The sequence below is a fragment of the Sminthopsis crassicaudata genome, chromosome 2, assembly GCF_048593235.1.
Source record: "Sminthopsis crassicaudata isolate SCR6 chromosome 2, ASM4859323v1, whole genome shotgun sequence".
In the NCBI taxonomy this organism is placed as follows: domain Eukaryota; kingdom Metazoa; phylum Chordata; class Mammalia; order Dasyuromorphia; family Dasyuridae; genus Sminthopsis; species Sminthopsis crassicaudata.
In genome coordinates this window covers 683,485,730-683,504,433 of record NC_133618.1, presented here as the reverse complement: position 1 = coordinate 683,504,433, position 18,704 = coordinate 683,485,730, and the positions used below count along the sequence as shown (strand labels likewise).

Here is an 18,704-nt window from a genome sequence, read left to right as displayed (position 1 = left end):
ATATGTCTTCAAAATGAGAAAAAGAACTCCTGTCAACATGTGAACAGTATTTGGTGAAAGGAAGAAATCAGATTTGTTTCATCAAGTGCATAAAAATTGGTCTAATTTAGGAGAATTTTGTATTCTACATGAATTCAACCAAGTCAATGTGTGAGGCAATCAAAGAACTTTTGTTGGATTTGAGATAGTTTCTGGCTCTTGTTGTTTGTGACCCAGCAAGAGACTCTGGACTTAAAAACTTCCCTTGGTTGCTCTCGTTCTGCCAGCCTGAAAGGGAAATCAAAACAAACTAAATTTCAGATGATGGGCGTCTGTTTTGTTTGTCACGTGCACTCTACAAATCCATGAATGTCCTAGGTACTGATAACAGCCCACTCATCAGAGTAATGGTTTCCCATACAGAGATCAATATGTTAGATATTAGGGAGTAATTCAAGAAGCAGTAAGGGAAATCTTATTCTTTCATAAAACTCCTGCTTTGCCAGGAAAGTCAAGTATTGATAGGAAGAAAGGTTTCTAATCAAATTCATTTGGGTGCTAATGAAGATCAAGCCAACCTCTTGTCACCTTGTCACTGGAAGGGGCTTCAGGTTTAGTGAAGTCCAAACTCATACCTGCACAGACATCTCTTGTTAGGAAGGCAGGTCATGATCGGGGCACCGCTCATCATATCAGGCTGCAATCTGCCTCTTTTTCCCTCATCCCTCCTCGGAATACCCTCTGGGGTCAAGTGGAAAAGTGGGATTCATCTTCAACATGACAACCTTTTAAATATTTAGACTATTTCATGTTGCCCACCAAGTTTTCTCTTTGGGATAAATGGCCTCAGTTCTTTCGACTGTTCCTCATTTGGCACATTCTCTATTCCATGATATTCACAGCTCTTCTTGGGATGCCTTCCGACTTGTCAGTGTCTCTTTACCTCATCATAGATACCTTATTTATCCGTATTTATTGTGGGTTGTCTCTCCCTCTCATCAGGGATTGTCTTTTACCATTCTTTCTATCTCCAGTGTGTAGAGGACTCAAACTCTGAATCTGAGAACGCAGAGCACTTAAGGCTAATTATCTATTCAAAGTGAGACAATGGCTCTATAAGCATATATTTAGATGCTGGCTCTCCTCACCATTGGTGCTTGCTGAATGTTTGATGGTGAGATAATTGTAGGCAAGGCTTTGGGGTGGGGGGCAGGGGGGGGAAAATAAACAAAAAATGACTAGGGATTGCAGATCACTTCTTGGCCATATTGGATCTTTGCTTTTCACCTGGTCACCTACTTGAAAGAGAGCATGGTGGGAAGGAAAGAGCATTTGATTTGTAGTCTGAGGACATGGGTTGAAATTCTGGCTCCTTACCTCTGTGGCCTCAATAAAGAATTTTGACTGGGTCTTCATCTGAAAAGTAGGATATTAGGCCAAGTGATCCCCAAGGTCTCTTCCAGCTCTAAATCCTTTCATTTTACAGACCTGAGAAGCCAAAGAAAGGGGAACTTAAAGGGGAACTCTACGACGAACTCTACCCCTCATTGCCATGTATTGTTAGATAATCAGCTTCAACTTGGGGTTATGACCCAGAAAACTTCACTAAACCTGAGTGTGATTGGTAATCTGGAGAGGCAGCAAGATGTAGGGGGTTTAAACCTAGATCTTTGTTGACTTAGAAGACTTGCATGTCATTCATAAGTGAACAGTTCTCTCCGTGCAGCTAGTGGAACTAGTGAAATAGGTTTCTTGCCGTTTCTTCATGCAGAAAATAGAAAGAATGAAAGGTTTCGATTCTGAGGTTACATCTTATATCCATCAAGTTGGCAGAGATAAAAAAAGATAGAAATAGTGTTAAGGAGCTGTAGTCACGGTAGTACAATGTATGTACTTGTGAAATGGTTCAAGTATTCTGGGAAGTCATTGGAATTATGATATAGTAAAGAATGATCCGATGCCATACTATGTGACACAGAGACCCCACTGCAAGACATCAACTCTAAGCAAGTCAGAGAAAGAAAAGTTCTTGCTGCACTCAAATATTCATTTCTGTGTTTGTTAGTTTGGTAGCAAAAAAATGAAACAGATGCAAAAGAGAAAATAGATGCTCATCATTTGGAGCATGTCTGAACACATTGTGGTACATGAACATTACTGTGTCCTCACAGCAAAACCTAGGGGACGAATCCAGTGTGATGGATTTCTTCCCTCTTCCTTACCATGTGACTAGCTCATCGTTTCTTCATGTCCTGCAATTCTTAATGGAAACCCTCCCAAAAGAGTTCAGAAAGTGCATTGCTCAATAAACCTTTGACTCAACAAATGGAAAGAGGCAGCTGCCAAAGGTGACACGAAATTGGAATATAAATTAGAGTGTAAAATTTTTCAACTTTGTAATCTTTTTGCTAACCATAGAAAAACCATTACTTTGGCACCTAAAATCTCTCAGTTGTTAGGTCTGTTCATTAGATAAAAATGGGAAGTCGTTACCAGTTGTCTTGACCTATGTCTTGCCATTGGACTCAGATGCCTAAAGGACAGAATGAGACTGACTTGGCACAGTTCTGCCTCTCTGAAATTAAACTTATTTGCAAAGTAAGACATCACCTACCGACTGCCGCCCCCCATCCCCATGGCATCTGTACTCTTCAAGAATAAAGAACCAGCAACAATCTGTGGGTGAAAAAGCTCATGAATTCAAAAGTTCAATGTTGCTCTCAGTTAAATGTAAAAATTCAGTTTTCCAATCAGTCACTTTTAATCCAAGAAAAATTCTGAGCTAAGTTTAAAAGTGCAATACCTTCATAAAACACTTTAATTCCAAAGGAATTGTTATTTCAACACCTGCTGCAAATCAGTTCGTGCCAAGGAAATTTATTATCTTCTATACTTTTAATTATCTTGATTCAACTCTAGGACATCTGGTGTTATTTCTGCCAAACATTCCTGGAAATATTGTCACTTAAGTATTTTTGTTCAAAACAATTGAAAACTTCCTTTTAATTCTATCTACCCATATAATACAGAATTCACCTAGGGCTCCCTCCAGCACTAGAACCAAGACTATATCCAGCCACCAACTTGCTAGCCTCTCTCTTTGGTCCTTCTCTAGCAGCTTCTCACTACTGGCCATCAAAGTCCCTTTTGGGGAACCAGTCCTACTTGGTGTGGATCTGTGGGTCCTGATTAGTGAAAGCTGTTACAAGGACACTGTCCAGCAAATAAATAAGTATATGTGTGTGTGTGTGTGATCTAGGAACTTATTCAAACCCACCAGCTCAGAGACTTAGGAGTCCCTATCAATGAAAGCCATAACAAGGAGGTCCTAAACAAGGACACAGTGGCCGGTACATGGTTTTGCTTTAGGCCAGTATCCAGCAGCACAGGTATTGCACACAGGCTGTAGAACCAGGCTCAGTACTGAGCTGTAAATCAAAGCTTTAATCAAAATTGCATTAATGTATGCAATGGTGCTCTATAACTGCTCCTTTGGTTTAATTTCTGTAATTGCCATGGTATAATTTTGGGTTTTTGTGGTATTCCACTGAATCATCTAGTTGGCACTTTATACTGTGCCCTTATGGAAGTAAATGATTTGATTATTAAAGGACTTTTATAACCATCATAGAACTCCTGGCCTCTTTCTTCAGTATCAATAAGCTCCTTTGGTGGAAGGGTGCCCCTTGGTTATGGGAGAGGTTCCAGATTTCTTTGGGAGAGGAATTTTGAATCACATTTGGTATAATCAGCAGACTACCAAAGAAATGTATGGAGCAAAAGCAAAGCTGGAGGGAATTTAAGGATGGTCTGAAACCAGAATGGGGAGTGGGATGATCCCTGTGTTGGACACATGTGGAGCACTGTAAGAGTATGGAAATGCCCAGAAACTGCCAAAAAACCTCTATCAAGTTGAGCAAGAAGGGAAAAGGGGTGATTACTAATATAAGATGGCCATTGTTTAGGTGAAGCTCTTCTGTAATAGCATTTACACAACCCTTTGGGGAGAAAGAAGAGAAACAAGAAAAGGGTGGTTTGAATTTGAAAAGAACCAAAAAGTTAAGGAGTCTTACACATTAAAGTATTGGTCAATTTAATTTAATTCTTTGAATTGGTATGTTTGTGCATATTGACTATAAATTATATGACTTCTACCTATTTTTGAAAGACATTTATGTTTTATCTGTATTTTAAGAACTGTCTTAATGTAAGGGAACAGGAGAAGGAAGTCCAAGGTCTCTTAACTCCCAGAGCTGCAATAGCTTGAGGATAGGGGGTGGGGGGGAGAATATCCTACTAATTGGGTCCACCATTAAACAATGAAATTCAGTAAGTACTGGATGGATTATGGGAAAAGTGAGGAAACTGGTCATTGCTGTGTGTGGAAAGAAATGGATAAGGTGAAAGCCTTATCTGGATTGCTTCTGCTTTGCTGGAGCCATCCATCTGGAAGTATGAGACTGTAGCACTGGTTAAGGACAAAGCTCATGGCAGCTCTAAAAATAGACAGGGTGGATATACCAAGATAAGATCAAAATGGGTCCATGATTTAGGCATAAAGAATGAGATAATAAATAGATTAGAGGAACAGAGAATAGTCTACTTCTCAGACCTGTAGAGGAGGAAGGAATTTATGACCAGAGGAGAACTAGAGATCATTATTGATCACAAAATAAAAGATTTTGATTACATCAAACTACAAAGTTTCTGTACAAACAAAACTAATGCAAACAAGATTAGAAGGGAAGTAACAAATTGGGAAAATATTTTTAAAAGTAAAGGTTCTGACAAAAGTCTCATTTCCAAAATATATAGAGAACTGACCCTAATTTATAGAAAACCAAACCATTCTCCAATTGATAAATGGTCAAGGGATATGAACAGACAATTCTCAGATGATGAAATTGAAACTATTTCCACTCATATGAAAGAGTGTTCCAAATCACTACTGATCAGAGAAATGCAAATTAAGACAACTCTGAGATACCACTACACACCTGTCAGATTGGCTAAGATGACAGGAACAAATAATGATGAATGTTGGAGGGGATGTGGGAAAACTGGGACACTAATACATTGTTGGTGGAGTTGTGAAAGAATCCAACCATTCTGGAGAGCAATCTGGAACTGTGCCCAAAAAGTTATCAAACTGTGCATACCCTTTGACCCAGCAGTGCTGCTATTGGGCTTATATCCCAAAGAAATTCTAAAGAGGGAAAGGGACCTGTATGTGCCAAAATGTTTGTGGCAGCTCTTTTTGTTGTAGCTAGAAACTGGAAGATGAATGGATGTCCATCCATTGGAGAAAGGGTGGGTAAATTATGGTATATGAAGGTTATGGAATATTATTGCTCTGTGGGAAATGACCAGCAGGAGGAATACAGAGAGGCCTGGAGAGACTTAAATCAACTGATGCTGAGTGAAATGAACAGAACCAGGAGATCACTATACACTTCAACAACAACACTGTATGAGGATGTATTCTGATGGAAGTGGAGATCTTCAACATAAAGAAGATCCAACTCACTTCCATTTGATCAATGATGGACAGAGGTAGCTACACCCAGAGAAGAAACACTGGGAAGTGAATGTAAATTGTTAGCACTCTGTCTATCTACCCAGGTTACTGGGTAGTAGCAGTGCTGCTACTGGATCTGTATCCCAAAGAGATCATAAAAGAGGGAGGAAGTTTGTAGCAGCTTTGTGTGGGAGCAAAGAATGGGAAACTGAGATGCCCATCAGTGGGGGAATAGCTAAATTAATCATGGTGTATGGTATATGGAATATTATAAAAATGAGGAACAGATTGATTTGAGAAAGGCCTAGAAAGATTTACAAGAAGTGATACTGAGTGAACAAGCAGAATCAGAAAAATATTGCACACAAAACAGGAAGATTGTGTGATGAGTGACTGTGATAAACTTGATTCTTCTCAGCACTTCAGTGATTCAAAGCAATTCCAATAAACTTTAGATGGAAAATGCCATCTGCATCCAGACAGAGAAGTATGGAGAGTGAATGTGAATCAAAACATGTTATGCTCACTTCTTTTTTCTTTTTTTTTTCCTCTCATGGTTTTCTCCTTTCCCAATATGATTCATAAAGAAATGTGTATTTTGAAAGTTAATATACAGGTATAACCAGAAAAAATAAATCAATTTTAAAATTAAAATAAACATAAAACAGCTGGGAAAAAAACAAATTAAACCCCCCCCCAATTAAATACCGAATTAGAGGTTCTGAAAATGAAAAGAAAGACTAAATGTAAATCAACACATGTCATGTTCACTATTTTTTTTCCCTTCTGTTTTTTTTTTTCTCTTGTGATTTTTCTTTTTTGTTCTGTTTTTTCTCTCCCATGACTCATAAGGAAATATATTTTAAAAATGAATGTACATGTATAATCAAAAAAAGTTGCTTTAAATGTTTTTTTTTAAAAAAAAGAATAATTGAGTGTTGATAAAACCATTTGTAGGACTTAGTTCTTATTCTATTAGTTATTGAAACTAAATCAAATACATCTTCATTGTGGTTTGGAAAATAGAATTTAGTACAATTCTTTTTCTTAGAGGTATGTAACTTATGGAACATTTTTACATCCATGGAAAATCAAATTTATTCATTTTTATTGCTAATAAACATGAGTTTCTGCTATGTGTTCTATGGTACAAAAACCTTTTTATATACAACTTATTTGATATAATTTTAGAATTGAGATATGAAGCATCCTCTCAAGTTATTTGTTATAATCAGAGTTAAAAGTAAAATCATTTGTGTAATTGTTGAACTTAGGGATACTTACAAGAGTATTGCTACTTATGTTTTCATATATAAAATTGAACTTACAATATCATCTGACCTTCCAAAGGCATGAAGGGTAGAGCAGCTAGAATGAGATGGCCTTCCTTATCCTGACTGTTTAGAGCCATTGGGGTCTCATGACCCAGGCCTTCCTATTTCATACTGCCTTTTCCCTCTGTCTAAAAAGTATTAAAAATATTTTCCATCAGTCCCTTTGGTTGGGAAATATAGTGAACACCCCACCCCACCCCCCAGGTTGATAGGTTTGCTACCTATTTGTTAGGATTACAAGGTGAGAACTCAGGTTGTCTAAATAATTCTCTAGATCAGAATTCACACCTTTGGTTTTGGCCTTTGAAGGGAGTTTACACCTTTGATCTTCTGAGGTAGAGTTTACATGTTTAAAAGAAGTTTGCACCTTTAAGAAGAGCAAGTTCATTGGTTGAAGTATTTTCTGACAAGCCCCATTGAGTTCTCACTACAATCTCTTCAAGGATAAAAGAGGGCAGCATTGGGTCTGGAGAGGAGTCTAGTCTGGGATTGAGTTTAGACAGCACAGAGGAAAAGATTTTACAGAAAAGAGATCTCCCAGAGAAGGATTATAACTTAGAGACGACTGGACCTTTACAATTTGGCGCCTACAATGTGGGGCAAGGACTTTTGCTTATCCTGACAAAGACTGATTCTGAGCCCTTCAGAGGAGCTAGCTCGGACAGGGACAGACAAGATCCTGATTCCAGTGGAAAAGCCTCTGATCCAGAAGAGTAAGTAAGAAGGAAACTTTGTTTAACTTTTAATTACAGAGCTAAAGTAGAATTTCAGTGAAATGAGGCAAATGCCTTCTGTTCAAGGAAAATGTTTAGAGAACATTATCAAGGTTATGAAAAGCCAAGGATTGATTATAATTTTGGAGGAGATCACTGAACTTTTAAAAACTGCAGATCATATGTCCTTGTTTTTCTCTGGAAAAAGAATTGGATCTAGAGGAGTGGAAATTAGTAGCAGAGCAATTAGGTGAACACTACAATTCCAAACCAAACTTAATTTCCAAAGATACACTTCATACCTATAATTTAATCCAAATGGCTTTAAAAATTGTTATTCTAAAGGAAAAGAAGAAGGAGCAAAATGGGGAGGTTTCAACTAAACTAGATGAAAAGGATGAATAAGATAACAATGAAGTTAAGTACAATTCTGAGCAACAGGAGCATTTCCCATCGCCTCCCTCAATTAACCCTTCAGGGGTGGAGCAAGAAGGAGGAAGGGAAGAGGCGGAAGTTTAAACAGAATCACCTGTGAAGCAGCCTATGACAAGATTAGAAAAAGCATTGGTTAAAACTAAGAGAGAAGGACAGGATATAAGTGATTTTATACATGCATATCCTGTGATTGAAGAGATTGACTCTGTAGGTCAAAAAAGGAGAAGATATACACCTTTAAATTTGAATAAAATTAAAGATTTGAAAAAAGGTTGTACCCTTTATAGGGCTACATCAGCTTATGTTAAAATGTTACTAGATGGTTTGTCTTATGAAGTCTTAATCCTGAATGATTGGAAATCCATAGCAAGAACATGTCTAGAACCTGGACAAAATTTGTTGTGGCTTGTGGAGTTTCATTAATTATGTAATATCCAAGTCAGATGCAATTTAGAAACAGGAGTTAACACACAATTCACTTTTGAGCAGTTAGATAAATTAGATCTTCTAGTTTATTCCTCCAAGGTCTTGTATTAATCCACATTTCGTCAGATTTCTTAATGAGCACAATAGTGATATTGAAAGGGGCCATACAAACTTTTATTAGTCCATCGGTCACAAGTCTCTTTATTACTAATTGCAATCTTATTTTTGCCTCCATGATATAAATAAGATATTGTTTCACCACATCCTCTGCATTGTTCAGATTCAATTTAAACGGAGAATTTTAAAACTCTCCCTGAAGGAGTATAGCTTCTAAAAGACAATGCAACAGTTTTGAGTTCCCCTGACCTTGGGGGTTTCTGTTCTAACAATAAGTCAGTAATCCTAAATCTTCTGGCTTTTGGACTCTCCCTCAGGAAATTTTGAATTAGATAGCCAGTGGCCCTGTCAAACTCACCATATCCACAACAAAACCTATTATGTTGCCCCCAAATCTTATGATTCTTCCAAATGTCTTTACCTGAGATACCATCCCTCCTCCAGTCACCCAAATTCATAACCCCAGATTTATTCATAATTCTCTACTGTCTCTCAGTTCACATATAGAATCAACTACCAAGCTGGGTCACTTCTATAATCATTCTATCTTTTCTATTACTCCTTCATTCACAAAGCACCTGAGGTGCCCAGGATGGAGTACAACAATGTAGATGTTGTTTGACAAGAGCTCAGTGGGATCATGCCCTGCCTTTTCCTGCCTCTTTTCACACCTCCCAAAATGAAAGCTTTGCCAAGAGCATGTGCTAGGATCTGGGACCCTGCCGAGAGAGAGTATAGAGCCCACCTCACCTTTGGTGCACAATAAGTTTCCTGCCATGTTGCAGAAACACCTTGTTGAGCAAGGAGCACTCATGTGTGTCATGGGAAAGGGATCGGCCTGAGGGTCACAGCCAGTGCCCCATGAGCAGAGATGTCTTGACAGGGCCTCTGGCCCGTGAGGAGGTTGCTGGAATGTCTGGATTGGGTCTCCTCCCACTGGCAGATACCATGCACACACAAAGCCCATGAGCTGCTTCTCTGAATCAGGATTGGAGATTGCCTACTGTTCATGTGCTGATCACACTTACAAAAATGTACATCAACAAGGCTGTGCTGCATAATAAACTGGAGCTCTTTTCACAGTCTAGGAGTCTCCCTCCTCATTCATCTCACCTCTGAGATCAAAGGGTTCTTATACTTGGAGCTCTCAATCAGGAGGGCTGCAACAAGAATGAAAGCCACAATAAGAGGGTGAGCCCTCATTCAAGGACACAGTCCAGAAAGTCACCTTGTGTGTGTCTAGGAACTTATTCCACTAACCATGACACAGCCTTGTGGGGCCCTCACCAGTGAAAGCCCTAGGAGGTGACAGTCCTTGCAGGGACATTGTAGTGACCAGTACATGGCCTTACTTGTTCAGGCGAATATCCTAAAACGCAAGCCTTGCACACAGGTTCTAGGATGAGGCTCAGTCCTGAGCAGTAAATCAAAATTTGAGCCAAATTTAAATTAAAATTACCCATTTTGCATGTCATAATGTTCTCTAGTTCTTTTGGGGCCATAAATTCTTTCCTTCTCCAAAAATCTGATAGGTAACTATCCTTTGCTCTCCTAATTTGTTTATTGTTATGGGCCAGAACTTGAAGCGAGGTGCTACGTCAATGGTATTGATAGAGACAATGTTTATGTACTTAGTTCACACATTCGAGTTCACACCTTTAAGAGAGTTCACACATTCGAGTTCACACCTTTAAAGAACATTTATAAGCTAGGAGCTAGGATTGATTTGGGAGATTCACAACTAGGACTGACTTCTGGGAGATACACGAGTCAGAAGCCCACAAGCCCACTCTCTTGGAGGCGGAGTCAGATTCATTCCAACTTCCATCTTTGTACTGGTTGGGGACTTTGGGAGATTCAGATCAAGGATTCAGTTGAGGAGATTCACAAGTCTGGCAAAAGAAGGAAGACAGAGAAGTGGTGGCAGGAGAACACTGAAATCAAGATCCAGAAGGCCTCCAGTAAATTAGCCCAGCCCTAAGTGAAGGAGATAAGATTTGGAAAGAAACTGTAAAGGATCTGGACTTTAACTCCTGGCTCCATTGGGGTGATTGAACTGAACTGAAACTAAGGCTGCCTCCCCCAAGAAACCTGCTCCCAGGTTTGGAGAAGAACATTATAGTTTACTCTTTACACCTAAATCATATATCTGTTTTCACCTTATTGAGGTGTGAGATGAATTCTATGTAGAATATGAAACATACTATTTTCCATTGTTCCCAGAAATTTTTATCAAATGGTGAACTCTTATTCTAGAAGCTGGAGACTTTGGGTTAATCAAATAATACATTAATATAATCATTGAGTATTGTGTTTTGTGTACCTAACTATTCCACTGAATGGTCACCATTCTATTTCTCAGCCAGAACTAGATGACTGCTGCTTTATAATGTAATTTTACATTGGTATTGCTAGGCTACTTTTGCATTGTTTTTCATTAACCTCCTTGATATTCTCAACTTTTGCTTTTTACAAATGAATTTTGTTATCATTTATTTCTAAGCATATAAAATAGTACAACATTGAATAAGTAGACTAATTTAACTAAAAGTGTGATTTTTATTATATTAGTTTGGCAAACCCATGAACACTTGATATTTTTTCCAGTTGTTTGTATCTGAATTTATTTGTATGAATTGTTTTGTAATGGTGTTAATATAGTTTCTGAGTTTGTCTTGGGACATAGAGATAGTTTATATACTCTACAGTTATTTTATATGGATTTTCTCTTTCTATCTCTTACGGCTGGGTTTCATTGGTAATAATGCTGATGATTTATGTGGGTTTATATTGTATCCTGCAACTTTGTAAAGTGTAACGTGCCGTTGTCTGCAGAAGCTGCCGATCGCTCTCTGGGAAGAGATCTGCTGTGTCAACTCAAATCTCTCAGACAAATTCTTCTCCTGCAGAGAGCAGCCTCAAGTCTGGTCCAGAAACAACTCCCTTTTTTCTCCAGAGCTGCCCTCTTTATCTTCCCAGAGAATGGGTGTGGGATAATGCAAGGGCTTCTGGGAAGAATTACTTCAACCAATGAGCTTGCTCCTCCTAAGCATTCAAGCTCTTTCCCAGGAAAGGCTGGAACTAGAGAATTGTCAAGTACCGACTTAGCACTTATTAAGAACCTAATATCTCATTATCTCATTAGCACTTAGTAAGAACCTAACAGTAAAGGTGATAATTGTTTCAATAATTTTTTTGTGGTTGATTTTCTAGTATCCTCTAAATATACTATCATACCATCTGCAAAGAGGGATAGTTCTGTTTCCTTATTGACTACTCTAATTCCTTATGTTTCTTTTCTTATTAAATAAAACCCAATATTTCTAGTACAATATTGAATAATAGTAGTGATAATAGGTATCCTTGTTTCAACCCCTGATCTTATTGTGAATGTATCTACCTTATTGCCATTTCTTATAATGCTTACTGATGGTTTTAGATAGATGTTATTTGCCATTTTGAGCAAAACTCCATTTATTCATATGCTCTCTAATGCCTGTAAATAGGAATGAGTACTACATTTTCTCAAAACCTTTTTTTACATCCATTGATATAAGCGGATGATTTCTGTTAGTTTTGTTCTTGATATGATTAAGCTGATAATTTGCCTTATATTAAACCAGTTCTGCATTCCTGGTATAACTCTTACTTGCTCATACTTTATTATTGTCCCGTTGATAAGATGATCTAATTTGTTTGCTTACATTTTATTTATCTATTTTTACAACAGTATTCATTAGGGAAATTGGTCTATAATTTTCTTTCTGTTTTAGCTTTCCTACTTTAGGTATTAGCCCCATATTTGTGTCATAAAATGAATTAGGTAGCAATCATTCTTCACCTATTTTTCCAAGTAGTTTACATAGTAACAGAATTAATTGTTCTTTAAATATTTGGTATAATTCACTTGTAAATTCATCTGGCCCTGAAGATTTTTTTAATTACAGAGTTCCTTGATGACTTCTTTAATTTTTATTTTTAAAAAGGGGTTATTTGAGCATTTTATTTTTTTTTCTGTTAATCTGGGCAATTTATGTTTCTGTAAATATTCATCCATTTCAATTAAATGTCTGATTTGTTGGCAAAGAGTTGGGCAAAATAGATCCTATTTATTGCTTTAATTTCTTCTTCATTGCAGGTAACTTCACCCTTTTCATTTTTGATACTAGTGATTTGCTTTTCTTCTTTTTTCTAATCAAATTAGCCAAAAGTTCATCCGCTTTATTATTTTTTTCATAAAATCAAGTTTTAATTTTATTTACTAATTCAATAGTTTTCTTATTTTCAATTTTGTTGAAAGGAAGAAAAGAATTTATTCCTCCTTAGATTTTTAAATTATCTAATTTAGTATTTAATTGGGATTTTAAAAAATTAATTCTTTTTCTAGCATTTTTAGTTGTATCACCAATTTATTGATCTCTATTCATGTAAATATTTAGAGGTATAAAATTTTTTCCACTTTACTGTATTCCATAAGTTTTGTTATATGTGTCATTATTATCATTCTCTTGGATGAAATTGTTGTTTCTAAGATTTGTTTGGTCGACTCATTCTCTCACATTACACTATTCAATTTCCAATTAGTTTTTAGTTGATCTTTCTCTGGCCCTTTATTGAATGTAATGTTTAATTGTATCATGATTTGAAAAAAATGTATTTATTTTTTATGCACTAATGCATTGTCAATTTTTGTGAAGGTGCCATGAACCGCTGAGAAAAACATATATTCCTTTCTATCTTAAATCTCTTTTCTCCAGAGTTCCATAATATCCAATTTTTTACAGATTCTATTAATTCTCATAATTTTTTTCTTATTTAGTTTGTGGTTGTCATATCTAATTCTTAGAGGGAGAGGTTAAGGTCTCCCACTAATATAATTTTGTTAAAAGAATCCATTTTTAGTTTTATTTGCTGTTTCTGTTTTTATTTCTCTCCAATTTATCTATGTCCTTTTAAATTTTTATATCTTCTCTTTTGTGCTTATTTTAACTTTGTTTTCCTAAAGTTCTTAAAGTACACATTCATTTTATTAAGCTTTTCTTTTTCAATATTCTGAATATATGATTGTAAAAATATGTTATTTTATTGAGGACTTCCACAGCTGCTCACACAAATTTTGGTATATTGTTTCATTGTTATCATTTTCTTTTACATAGTTATCATTTCTGTGATTTGTTCTTTGACTCGGGTTTCTTTTAGGATGTCATTGTCTCCATTTGGGTTTGTATCTTTTTGTTTCTGGCCCCTAAAACAATTCCCATTCTCATTTCATTATGATGAAAGGATGTATCATTACTGCCTTTTTACATTTGTCTGCACTATCTCTATGCCCAAGTGATTAAATTTTTATAAACATTCTATGTTGCAAAGAAATATCAGACATTCCTTTGTTGTCTCATTGAGATGTCATGCGTTTTAATCTAGTTTCTCCAGAATATTTACTTATCTCTCCTGCTTTCATATCATTCTTCTCTCTCCTTTTTCCTCTCAGTTAATCATATATAATTTTCCTGCTCTCTTTCCCCTCAACTAATCCTGTTAACTAGTTTTGTTTTCATTTTTTCCCCCTTTCCAACAAGGATTTCTCTTCCTCTCTTCATTCTCCATCTTCTCTTTTTGTTTGACCTAGATTCTCATTCTGTCATTCATATACCCTATAGGCATAAAATGTGTTTAGGACAGATTTATCATCTGATGGGTGATGGTCAGTTGAAAACATTATAGAAGTGTTCACCTCAAATTAGCAGAAGACAGTGTTGGTGATGGGGTCTTGAGATGCACAAATCTTCCCTAATAAGTGATCAGTGCTGTTGCTGTTTTCCACCCTATTCCTCCCAAGGACATCCCCTAGTCTGAGCCTAGTCTAGTTTTAAAATTAGCCAGGATTAGATAAACTTGTTCTTTTTTGGTAAATTGAGGATGAGCATCTCTAGTCTTCATAAAATTTTCCTTTGACCTCATCAAGGTTCCTCATGGTGGAGGATAGTCACTGATGACGGTGCCATGGCATTTTCCTACAGGTGCCAATGGCATTGTCATGAGCCTGCCATTCAGTTTTTTTGGCAGACATACAAGGTTGCTGTAAGATCTATCACTTTGGCTTAATCCGGGGCTGCAGGTTTAGCTGGGCAGTCTTTCCCCTGGGGAGGAGGAGTAGGAGGGGAGGTGGTTGAGGTTTTGGGAAGGAGGAGCTCTCAGAGAAGCCCAGCCTGGCAGGCGGTGGCCTGAGTGTGAGGCCGGAAGAGGAGTTTGGAAAAGGGGATCATTGTGTGATGGAGGAGGGGATTACTGAGCAAAGGCAATAGGAGTCTGTAAGCAGGGACACAGGGTGTGATTAGAAGAAAGGGCTGAATCAGCCCCGGGGCTTCAGCTGCTGGACAGGTCTCGGTTTTGGGACTAGAAGCACTCCCCAGTAACCCCCCAGTAATCCGGAAACAGGAAGTCCTTGAGTGAGATCATTCTGCTTTCCCTGCTTCTCAGCTTCTTCTCCCTTCCCTGACAGCTCGGATTCACCCTGGCAGCTGAGATCACTCTGCCTTCCCTGCATCCCAGTGCTCTCCCTTCTCCTGAGATCATCCTCCTTTGTGCAGCTGAGATCTCCGCCTTCTGGACGCCAGCTCTGTGCACGCAGGTCCCAGGTAGGTCTGAGCCGGAGACACTCAGCTCCCCTCCCCACAAGGATCATAAAAGCACAGAGTCTGGAGATGGAGAGGAAGGAGAAGGGAATGGGGGGAGGGAGAAGACTGGGAAGGAGCTCGGGGTTCTTTATATCTGCCTATTATGTGCCACCCTATTCAGCTTACACATGTGTTCTCTCATTTGATCCAGTTGCCAAAATTGCCAGGGTTCTTGGTGGGGACCACCTGGATAAGGCAGATACAGCCAAGCAAGTTTGCTGTCGATGTTTGTGTCCACTTCCAAGGCAATGTGCACCATGAGTGGGGGAGGGGATCCATCTGTTCCATAGATGTCATGGCTATATTGTCATTTTGATTCACTAATGGCATTGGCTCAAAGTTTATTTTCTGTGTTTTGACTTTTGTCTCCTTCAAGAATAGATTCTGGTTATGATACTTTATTCTTAATTTAATATTTTCTATTTTCCCCAACTACATGTAAAAATATTTTAAACATTAATTATTTCAAAATGTTGTATTCCAACATTCCCTCCCTTTCACCTCTCATTAAGAAGGCAAGCAATTTGATAAAGCTTAAAAGTCTTCAGTCATACAAAGCATTTCCGTGTTAGTCATGCTGTGATAGAAAATAGACAAAAAGGAAAAGAGTAAACAGAAGTACCCTTCAGTATGCATCCAGACTCCGTCAGTTCTCAGACGATAGCATTTTTCACAATAATTCTTTCAGAATTTTTTGGGATCACTGTATTGCTGAAAATAGCTAAGGATTCACAGTTGATCATCATACAGTGTTGCTGCTCCTGTGAACAGTGTTCTCTTGGTTCTGTTCATCTCACTTTGCATCAGTTCATAAAAGTCTTCCCAGATTTTTCTGAGAGCATCCTGCCCATCATTTCATATAGCACAATAATATTCCATCACAAACATACCAGCTTGTGCAGCCCTTCCACAATTAACGAGCATCCTCTCAGTCTCCTTCTTTGTCACCAAAGAGTTGCTATAAATATTTGTGTACTGATGATCAATTCTGATGGGCGTGGCTCTCTTCCACAATGAGAGGATCCAAATCAGTTCCAAGTGATCTGTAATGAACAGAAGCAGCTACACCCAGAGAAAGAGCACTGGGGAATGAGTATGGACCACAATATAACATTTCCACTCTTTCTGTTACTGTTTGCTTGCATTTTTGTTTTTTTAATTCTCAGGTTATTTTTACCTTCTTCCTAAATCTGATTTTTCCTGTGCAACAGAATAACTATATAAATATGTATACATATATTGTATTTAGCATATACCTTAACATATTTAACATGTATGGGCCTACCTTCCATCTAGGGGAGGGGGTGAGGAGGAGGGGAAAAGGTGGAACAGAAGGTTTTGCAAGGGTCAGTGTTGAAAAATTAGCCATGCATATGTTTTGTATATAAAAAGTTATAATAAAAATAAAATTAAAAATATTTTTGTACATGTAGATCATTTTCATTTTTGTTTTTCATCTCTTTTGGATACAGATTTACTAGTGGAATTGCTGTGTTAAAGGGTGCATGTGGTTTTATGAGGCATAGTTCCCAATTGCTTTACAATTTCACCAGCAGTGTATATGTCTCAGTTTTCCCACATCCCCTCCAATACTTGTCATTTTTATTTTCTTTTCTGATAGCCAATCTAACAGAAGTAAGGTAGTAGCTCAGAATTATTTTAATAAGCATTTCTCCAGTTGATAGTGATTTTTATATGGTTATCGTTAACTTCAGATTAATTCATCTGAAAACTGACTCTTCCTAATTTTTTTTTTTTTTTGGTCATTTTTCAATGGGCAAATGGCTCCTACTTTTATAAATTTGACTCATTTATCTATATATTTGAGAGAGGAGAACTTTATCAGAAAAACTTCCTTCAATTTGTTTTTACAGTTATATTTGCTACCTGTATTTCCTCCAACTTATTCTTTTCTTTACCTTGTCTCTCCTCAAACTGTTTTACTTCAGACTACCAGCTCTACCATCTGCCCTTCCCTCTGTGAGAATTATCACTTTTCTCTCTGGTCACTCTGCTAAGAAGTATTAAATGCTTAGGTCAAATTTGAACTCAGATCCTCCTGACTTCAGGGCTGGTGCTCTATCCAAACCCCCCTTCTCTCATTCCTTCTCTTTCCTACTTTTCTGTAGGATAAGATGAATTTTTATACCCAAGTGAGTGTGTGTTGTCCTTTTTTGAGCCAATTCTGATGAGAGTAAGGTTCTAGTCTTTCCTGTCACTTCCCCCATCCCTCTCTCCATTGTAAAAATTCTTTCATACTTCTTTTGTGTGAGATAATTTATCCCATTCTATTTCTCCCTTTCCCTTTCTCGTAGACATTTCTTTTCCTCACCTCTTAATTTTATATTTTTATCTTTTTTTTTTTTTTTTAGCTGAGGCAATTGGAATCAAGTGACTTGCCCAGGGTCACACAGCTAGGAAGTACTAAGTGTTTGAGCCTGATTTGCACCCAGGTCTTTTGGACTTCAGAGCACAGGTGCTGTATGTGCTGTGCCATCTAGCTACCAAAATTTTATGTTTTTCTAGTATCATTCCATCATATTCAACTCACATCTGTGCCCTCCATTTATGTATATTCTTTCTAAGTGCCCTAATAATGATAAAGTTCTTAAGAATTAAAAGTGTCTTCTTCCTTTATAGGAATGGAAATAGTTTAATTTATTGAATCTCTTATGGAATTTCTTATTCACCTTTTTATACTTCTCTTGAATCTTGTATTTGACAGTCATTTTCTATTCAACTCTGGTCTTTTCATCAGTAATACCTGAAACTCTTCTATTTCATTGAACATCTATGTTTTTCCCCCTGAGGGGCTACACTCAGTTTGAGTGAGAAGTGATTCTTAGTTGTAATTCTATTCCATTTGCCCTCCAGACATGTGAATACTTGAATTGTTTCTGTTTGGCTGAGTGCAATATTTTCTTCTTTATCTGAGAATTCCAGGATTTGGCATAATATTCCTAGGAAGTTTTGCTGTTCTCTTGACCCCTCTAACTCAGAGGTGGTTGCATTGTCTGACTTCTCTCCTCTTCCCTCTGCATCCAATTTATTTCCCAGTCCACAAACAACTCCCGTTTCAGCAAACACTGCCTTGCAAGTCCCTCAGATGTTATGATCCACAGCTGTGGAGACTCTTGAGAATTGACCTGCCTCTAACATTTCTTGGTATACATACACAAAGATAGATAGATAGATATAGATAGACAGATAGATAGGTAAATAGATAGGTACATAGATAGATAGATATCGATAGCTACATATCTAGATATGATAGATATCTAGATACACACACACACACACAAATACATAGACATATGCATAGTGTATGCATATCTACATGTAGGATTTCAGAACTACCAGTCCTCCTTTCCTATCTAATTCTTCTGTATTGGTCCTTGCTCTCAACCCACATTTGTATAGCAAACTTATCCTATTTACTATTTCCTAGATTGATTGATTAATTGATTGCTGGGGCAATCAGGGTTAAGTGACTTGCCCAGGGTCA

General features: G+C 37.5%; 1 protein-coding gene across 1 annotated transcript in view; it reads left to right on the top strand.

The window, feature by feature from the left end:
- Positions 1-15,077: 15,077 nt before the first annotated feature.
- LOC141559133 (uncharacterized) overlaps positions 15,078-18,704 on the top strand; it is a 31,364-nt gene continuing 27,737 nt past the window's right edge. The window contains exon 1 of the mRNA XM_074297247.1: positions 15,078-15,160. The gene's annotated coding sequence lies outside the window, so the exon portion shown is untranslated. The remainder of the gene's footprint in view (positions 15,161-18,704) is intronic.